This window comes from Gambusia affinis, linkage group LG10 (assembly GCF_019740435.1).
Source record: "Gambusia affinis linkage group LG10, SWU_Gaff_1.0, whole genome shotgun sequence".
In the NCBI taxonomy this organism is placed as follows: domain Eukaryota; kingdom Metazoa; phylum Chordata; class Actinopteri; order Cyprinodontiformes; family Poeciliidae; genus Gambusia; species Gambusia affinis.
Genome location: NC_057877.1, coordinates 20,606,036 through 20,614,930, shown reverse-complemented (window position 1 = coordinate 20,614,930; position 8,895 = coordinate 20,606,036). Strand labels below are relative to the sequence as shown.

At 36.6% G+C, this 8,895-nt stretch overlaps 1 protein-coding gene across 1 annotated transcript in view; it reads left to right on the top strand.

The window, feature by feature from the left end:
• The first annotated feature begins 224 nt into the window (after nt 1-224).
• Nucleotides 225-8,895, top strand: part of exoc2 (exocyst complex component 2) — a 50,796-nt gene continuing 42,125 nt past the window's right edge. Inside the window, exon 1 of the mRNA XM_044129703.1 lies at nt 225-295. The gene's annotated coding sequence lies outside the window, so the exon portion shown is untranslated. The remainder of the gene's footprint in view (nt 296-8,895) is intronic.

The window sequence follows — 8,895 nt, the reverse complement described above, 5'->3', positions numbered from 1 at the left end:
TTAGTCAACATTTGGCAATAAAACACATCAGTTTCATACCGATTGTAGACCGCAAACTGTGTAATAAAAATGTATTATCTGATCCCTTACTTAATCACAGATAAAGGGAATAATAAAGTGAATAAATATAGATGATTTTAGTCAGTTTTGCTGCATTTATTTAATTGATTCGTCCAAATATGTATTACAAAAATCATAATGGTCAAAATTTTCCACGCGTTTTATTTTGAAGGCTCTGGCCGGAAGTTGTTACAGAAAACAGGAAGCAGTCTCTGCAGACAAGCCTCTTTGAGCTGTGAGTTTCTATTTCTCTGCAATATTTTGTCCTTCTTTTCTTATAATGTGATGATAAGGATTGTATCACGCGATTTAGAGGACTATAAATTTTAGTAGGATTTCAGCCAAGGCGAATGACATTACTTGACTCTCTTTTTTGACATGGATTTGACCCACTAGCTTCGTCTAGCGGATGTTAGCTTAGGCTAACGTTAGCCCTCAAAATAATCAACAAAGAGGCTGTTTTTCATGTTTTTAATTTAAAATCGCCCATGAATTATCTTGATATCCTAAACTGAGGTGACTATAAGATATCAGTGTTTGTAAGTAATGAAATAGCAGTGTTCTAACTGTCCTATCGCTAAAAGTTTATGACAGGAGCGTTAGCTATGCCAAACTCTGTTCAAATTCTATAAACTTTTAATGTCCAGGGGCCGTTTCTTTTTTAAAGAACATATCGATTGCTTCTCACGTTCTGTGGACGATCCATGATAAATTCGGCGGGGTGCTTGCTAAGTCATTTCCACTTGCTAAGACATAAGTCATCTAGGCATTTCTAGATGACTGCAACAAGGCTGGACAGATTACAACTCAGCTGACAATCCATAACACACGTAAGCGTCTCACTGGAGTTATCTCATCTGGACGTACTAACACTAGTTTTAGGTGAAACGCTATCCTAAAAATAAATTTAAGTTTTTCTATTTTACTGTTGACAATAAATGATAAATATGTAGTTAACCTGTTAACCTTTAATAGATAAAATAACCTAACATGCATATTTTTTGGATATGGATATGGTTTGTTCAGGTACCTTTGTACCTGGACAAACCAATTTATTAAATCTCTTTAGTCTCAATTGTGCATGATAAGATAAAACCATTAAACGTAAATTTAATTGTTATGTGGTACAGCGATTGTTAAAGATTCCTTCATGCTGAATTTTAAAAGTTCTCCCGGCGACTGATTATTTTGGTCACTGATAAATCTGTTTAGTAAATGTCCTGCTAAACAAGTCTCTTCATATGTGTATACATACTGTATCGTAATTTAATCTTTTATGATCGTATAAGCAATTTTTACATTGCATGGCTTAATCATGCTTATTAAAATAGAACTTGTGAAAATGTTGTTTTTTTTGCAACAGAAAAAAAACTTAATTTAAAGTTTATTGACCATTTTAGAAGCTGCGTATCAATGCCCTCTTTGGAAAACAGCTATGTTTTTTCTGTGATCTTGCTTCTTTTAATTTTTTTGATTAAGAGTCTCTGTTATTGTATAAAGTCTTGTCTCTTTTTTCAGGCTCATTAAGTGTAGTGTTTTCAGTCTCAACACGTTTTGCGCTTCTTTAATCCCTTTTTGTGTTGCTTAGTCAAATATTGCTGTAGCATAGGCTCTTAAGTAGGTTTGTCCAGGGAAAACAGTACTTCAGCATGTGTGTTTGCTCAACAGATTGATTGGACTTGAGAGTGAAATAGAGCAGATGATTGACAAGTTCACAGCAAGCTGGGGTTGTGTCCTACAAATGTCTGTGATTTGTGTTTATATCCATGCTAGCAGGGCCACACTTAGAGCACTTTGTCTCACCTTCTCCTCCACTTCTCCTAAGTCAGAGGAGGGAAGGGGGAAACACAGGGGCAAGGCTACACTGATCCATTTCCTGTCCCCTCCTGGGGCTTTAATTGAAAAATTTGGGTGGCCCTGCTTGTTTGTTTTGGTGGAATGTGGTGGGCTGTATTTTCTAAGGCTTTCCTCAGTGACACTGCTCCGCTGAGGCTGGGGTGAATTGAGTGACGGGGGTCAGGCCAAGCCCTATTTACTAACCAAGATCACCCTAACTCTTTATCCGCCCCCTACACTCTTTGCGGTGTGCCCCACCTGGTAGCCTCAACCCAGCTAAAAGCCTTAGCAGGCCACTGGTCTCCACTCTGTGGTTCCTCTGTTACAGTGAACCTTGAATTTACAGACAGAGAAACAGAAGTCTGAAACTTAGAAACTTATTCACAACTTAAAAATAAGTTTATTGAAGCATCACAATTTCACCCAACAAAATTTAGAACCCTGTATTTATTTGTGCTTTAAATTGCCAATGCTGTGGTTATTGACATCCCTGGTTTTAATTGCATCCATTTTCCCAGCAGGATAACAACACATCCCACAGAATTTCAGTAGGCTTTCTTTCAAGATTCTGCCGTATGGTTTGGGTTATTAATCTTAAGATATCCAATAAGAATCCCATCTGATTTTCATTTACAATGTGTTGTTTTGAAGAGCTCCTGATGCCATGCGCTCGAAAAATATTTCTAGAATGCTTGTGAGAGAAACAGACTCTGAGCATCACGGCCCCTCTACTCTATTTCACAATGTCCATCAGGTGTTTTTTCACATTCATCCTGCTTTACACAAGTCTCATCTAAAATTGCTGAGCTGATTAAATTTGTTTAATCTCTTCAAGGATCGCATTCAGTAAAAGTCCAAGTAGAGTCTATCAAACTATACATATTTAACCCTCCTGTTATGTTGCAGGTCAAATTGACTCGTTTTAAAGTTTAAACATTTTTAAAAAATAGTTGGAAGTATTTTTTTTTTGCATGAAACTTTTTCTATTTGTCTTAATAGGCGCACTCCACATATGAATTGAAACTGTATTCTTTTTACACATTTGCACCACCCCCTGCGTCTACTTTTTACATAGATACTGTTCGGGTCAATTTGACACGGCAGTCGAGTTGAAGGGTAAAAAAGATTTTAAAAAATGTCCAATTCTATATGTTTCCTTGCAGCTATGAACCACATTTCACCACACATACACATCACACCACACACATAGATGCACACGTGCATGCACACAATCCCACTTTCTCACTGTTCTCTTTACTTCACTAGGAAACTGCAACAAAGCAGGTGTTCATACAACTTTTGACGGGAACCTTTTCTGTTCCCGTGGGCTAACTCCACCCACACTGAGTGACACTCGGTAGAAGTGGGGAAAACATTAATACTCTCTGCATGACTCATTTGCCTTGATTTTAATCAGTCGGTCAATTTGACCCAGAACAGTTTACATGTCTCAAGTTCAATTATAAAGATCACCCATTGAAAGAAAAAAACCTAAATGTAATATAAATTTTTTTACAAAAGATCCATTTTGAGAAAATTATTGTTTTTTGTGTCTAGGTTTTTTTCAGTGGACATAAAAAATGTAAATTCCATTTTTTAATGTCCAAATGAGTAAATGAGTAAGTTGTTGCCATTGATCCTTTATTTGTGAGAAGTTAAAAAAAAACATCATTGTGCAAATATTGATTGAAATGGTTAGTATCAGAGTTAAAAATCAGATACAAAAATATTTTGGAGAAATCTTTTGGTTTCTGACACTATTGCATGATTAAACACTCACAGGGTCAAATTGACCCACGAACATTATTGCTGTATCCCAGAAATGAACATAACAGGAGGGTTAAGTTTGTAGCAGTAGGGAAATTAAAACTTCTTCTGGCAAACAACCAGCTAGCATGTTGCTTTAATTTATCGGTTACTATGGAGACTTGGTGACTCCAAGATGCCTCTCTTCACTGCACTTTTGTTACATCTCTAGAAATTATGCTACATCCCTTACCTGCTCACTGCACATGGTGGGAAGATAAACTGGTCCTTCTCCAGTGTTTTTTTTTTTTTTGTCACAGTTCCAAGTCACTAATTGATGTCTTGATGAAAGGGTTTTAATCCATCAACTCATTTCTTGGTTTTAATCCTTTCTCTTATTGCTCTGACTGTAGATATGGGGACGTTTTAGTTAATTGTTTTCATTTGTTAACTTAAGATCATTTAAATTAAGCATATCTTACATGTTTTATTTGAAGGACATGTTCTCATGTCTTTACCTTTTTGAAGTGTGGCTCTAAAAACCCAGGGAAAAAGGAATTCATAAGTTAAAAAAAGAGAAAGTTCCTAGAACATTATCCAGTTGTACTTTCACTGAGCAAATTATGTAAAATTTAAAGGTCATTTTTTTAAATAGGAGATTAATTCACATTTTCTTTAATTTGCTTAGTAGTCAAATAAATTTTGAGAAAGTTGCACAAGAAAAGTAAGAAACAAATGTATTTTTGGTGCTTTTATTCAATATGAACTTAATTCAGTTAAACTGTAATACCAGTTTGAGACTAAATTTATTCCAGAAAAGCAGGAAAGAGAGTTTTATTAATAATAAATTATTTGAATAATATTCAAGCATCCTTTGAAAAAATACTTCTAAATCAATTAAAACCCTATCAATAAAAGAAAGTAATAACCCTATCAATTTAAATATTTATTCTTTTGTTAGATTTTATATGTAGTTGTGAAGTACAGATTTTTGCTGTAACATATTGAATTTCTGCTCCATTATTAATAACATTGCTTCTGTTTTGACTCTGGATGTTTCTCACGCTTGTATTTTTATTGTCTTTTTACATAAACCAACCGGGATAGCAACGTTCCAGCCCGGCTCACCAAGGTTCAGATTGCTCCACTGAGCCTTGTCACCAGGCAGAGCCGCCTGTCTCCAGCCTCCTAATCCTCTGAAAACATTTTCTTACAGTTGCAGACCTATTCTTCATATTTCTGTTTATTGTTTCAAGATTGTTTTTATCTGGGAAATTGGCGACTTCTCTTCATTAAGCCTAACTCAGTGAAGCGCTGGAGACCGACAAACAAACAAACAGATAGCCCCAAACATAACAGAGCCTGTGGGTAAATATGATGCTGGTAGGATGGGGAGCCAGAGGCAAACATCTGATCAGTTTGTCTTCATGAAGAGTCTCCATGAACTTTCAGGCTGGCTGCTCTGCAGAGGAGATGCTGACTCATTGTGGAAACGGTCAGCAGTCTCTGGACAAGTTTCCAAACAGACTCTGCACAGTCCGTTTTAATGGAGCCCATTTATATGGAATCTGATACAATTCACACATATTATGGTCAATTTCTGGCTATCAGCTACATTAGGCCGTCCACATCTTAGAGCGGCGTGGTTGTGAGCGAACAGTAAAGAAGATTGTTTAGGGTCGGCCCAGTCATCCTAGGCTGGGAGATGTTTGGTTGCCTCTGTGCATTCAGAGGAGTCGACGGGATCTTTGATGGAATCTAGTGTTTATGTAATGATGGGGAGCACAGAGCAAAATGGTGTGTGTGTGTATGGTGCTTAGAGGGGGATGGATTGAGGGTGATGAGCTGTTTTAAATGGGTCCCTTTGTGCCCGCTGAACCCATCACACACTCGCTTACACTCACACTCCAGCACAAATTTATGCCAATCATTGCCATATGTGAGTCACCTTTTAGCTCTGAGGGCTAAATGATCCAAAATTTGAACGCCTTATTCATGACATCGTCGCGGGGCACTGGGTTGTATGTGTTGCGAATTTAGGGAGTCAGCTAGTTTAGATAAATTTGTTTATTTGTGTGCTTACAGTTTTTCATGTTTTTATGTTAGAATAATTTGAATCATTGTCATTCAGATAAATCCTGAAGACATTATCTGATGCTTCACTTACAACAATATTTATATTCTTTTCATTGTTGCTAGGAGTTGGTATAGCCAGAGGAAAATATGAAGCGGTTAGAATTGCATTGAGAGTCTAAGAGAAGAAAAATCTTTCTTATTGTTGCCAGGTTTTACTAAATCTATAATCTAATCCATGCAAGAGTTTTATTTATGCATAATGATTGTTTATGCACATGTTTCTCTATCTAAAAAAAAAAATGAAATGGAAGGGAAAATGCTAAAACCAACTAAAAATATCTTATTGCTTTAGTAGCATTTGTATTTTTAATGCACTGAATGTAGCACATTCTTCATGTTCAAGAACTAAAAGGAGATGCACTAATTTTGTCTAATTTTATCATGCATCTCGTGGGAAGCAACAGTTTCAGATAATCAAGACAATCTGAGATAATCAAGTTAGTTTATTATTCAGAACTTAAATGTGTGTGAGAGTAGAAGAAGCAAACAGATGTCAAAACTGGATTCTCGATTTGCCGTTTGCTCTTTTTATCAAATACTCTTCTGATCCTCCCTGCAAAGCATTAGGCTTGGTAGTGCTTCTATGAAGAAAAGATTGTGTGGGCTTGAACTACATGATTCAGGATTTTGGTGGCCTTATTTTGTTTGGTTTTGAAGAGTGACCTGCTGATTCTGATTGTCATTCAAAGGTCTGTAACACATATAAACTTATTCATTTTAACATGACTTTAGTTCAAGAAACACTAAGCTTAACAGAAATCACTGGCACTTTGATAGAAATTGTCATTTTGAATTTAATACAAAATAGAGAATGTCATATTTTTTTCTTGATTTTGACGGAAATGCATATTCCTCGTTTTTGTTTGCTTTTTACTTAAGGTAAAACAGAATACAAAGAAACATGTGGATTGTTTAGGCATCTCCAAACTGAAAGAAGTGCAGGTTTTCTGTTTTGATCTATTTAATGGAAACTAAAAGGTTCAAGTTTTCCAGTTTTTGATCATTAGTTAAAAGCCAATCAACAAAAATCTATTTCTATCTTTGGCTGAATGGTCTGAGCATTGTTGCATAATAAAAAAACAACGATAAAAAAAGATCCAGCAAAAATCTAGTAATTGGCTAATAAGTTGATCTATCTTTTAGATATGGATGCAGATGCACTCTTTACAGGTCTGGATTGGCTATGATAAGTTATTTAAATAAAAAATTTGTAAACCTTTCATTTTTTTGTAATTATGAATTGTTTCAGTCACACTCTTTAAAGCACACTGTGATTCAACAACGTGAACTGTTACTGATATTTTTTTGAAGATTATGTAAAAAACAAAAGCTCTAAATCCTTTTGTAAAGGGAATAATCAAAACAATAGTTTTCTTTACAAATGATACGTAGATTAAGTTATCTTCAATATTTCAACTCATAGCTTAATTTGGCATTGAATTAATGTACTTATAAAAAAATGAGTAGAGAAAATGTGTAATTTTTTGCCATTATAGTTGTCGAATCTTTTTTCTTATTTTTTAAATAGATGTTCAAAGATTTTATGTTGACATAACCTCAACAAAAATGTTTTTTACATCCTAGATGTAAGTTAAAAAGACATTACTCCTCTACTCAACAATATAAACAATTTCTATTTAAAAAATATTTTGCATAGTTTTCTCTAACAGCTGCTGTATAATTAGAGGCAACTCTGATGTATGTGACCTTCAAAGGAAAGTAAAGAGTGATACATGGGAGAGTGGCAGCATCATGACTGAGGGATTTCGGCTGTAAAAAGGAAGCTACAAACAATCTATGATTAAATTTAGCCAACAAAAAAAGTTGGGGCTTGACACATGTTGGAACAAAGTGGTTTATCATCTTCTAATGCCCCCTAGAGGCTCGTCATTTTATCCCTTTGTAGGAAGATGCTGCCCCCTTAAACGGTTCCAGTTGGGATTCTTTTCCTTTTCATCTTGTTCTAGAGCAAGAAAAAAAAGAGTTTGCAGTTAAGCGTCCGTTTGAATAAAGTTACAATTTCTCTGACCGTGTTAGCAGGGTATTTGTGGTGATGCATGACATGAGGAGTCCCATTACTTGCGACTTGGTTCCTTGTGTGAGCGTGCGTGATGTTCCACACGTGTGTGTGTGGGTGTGTGCTTGCTGGATGTTGCAGAGAAGGGTCTGGGCAGTGTTCCCGTGTCCATGAGCAGCCCCCAGAGTAAAGTAAACACAGCGGCTCTTTTCTCATCCCAGCCGTCAGCAGGCTCTCCCCAGGCCCGCGCCAGAGACCACACACCCAGACCACACACACGCACACATCTACACACATTCATGCACACACACGCACTGCTCAGAACTCTCTTCAGATTCTTCCTCACGCTCGCATACGCACAGACCACACAACTCCAGCCCGGGCCCCTCGCACGCAAACCTCGCTGAGCTGTCATTTTGCCCAGTGTCTGTCTATGTGTGTGAGGGCGTGTGTGTTCATGTGTACTATATAGGACAGAAATACTCCTGGAAGTAGAATCTGAATCTCATCCCCCCCACCCCCTCTCCTCGCCACTCCCGCTCCAAACATGTGGGATTGATGAAGGATATACCAGGCTCTTGTTTTAGGCCTGTTGACCTCTTATCTTCATCATGTCAGATTCAGAGCCCCTCCATTTCCTCTTAACAAGCGCAGGGCAGCAGCAACAGCGCGAGGTAAATCCCTCTGGAGGTTTGTCTTTAGCTTTGGGATGTTGGTGTGGTCCAGGAGAGAAGGAGCTGTTCCAGAACATTCCTCGGACAGGTTCCTATTCTGCTAAATTTTTGGGTCACTACAGTTTTGCTTACTTTGATGCATCTGTGTTTCTGATTGGCTTTTTTTTTTCAGTATTGTTCTTTTAAATGAAGTGCCATAGAAGTTGTAGTTTGCTCTATTTTTTAATCCTCTCAACCACATATGCATAATTTTATACCTTTTTAATAAACTGTGTGCTTTTTTTTGTTTTAGTTCTTTTCTAGTTAAAGTAAAAATAACATTTCTTAATTTTTGTTTAGCACCTTAAATGTATTCAAATATATTTTAATTTCAACATCTTACAAAACATTGTTATACATCTTCTGTACTGGTCATAAGTAATTTTG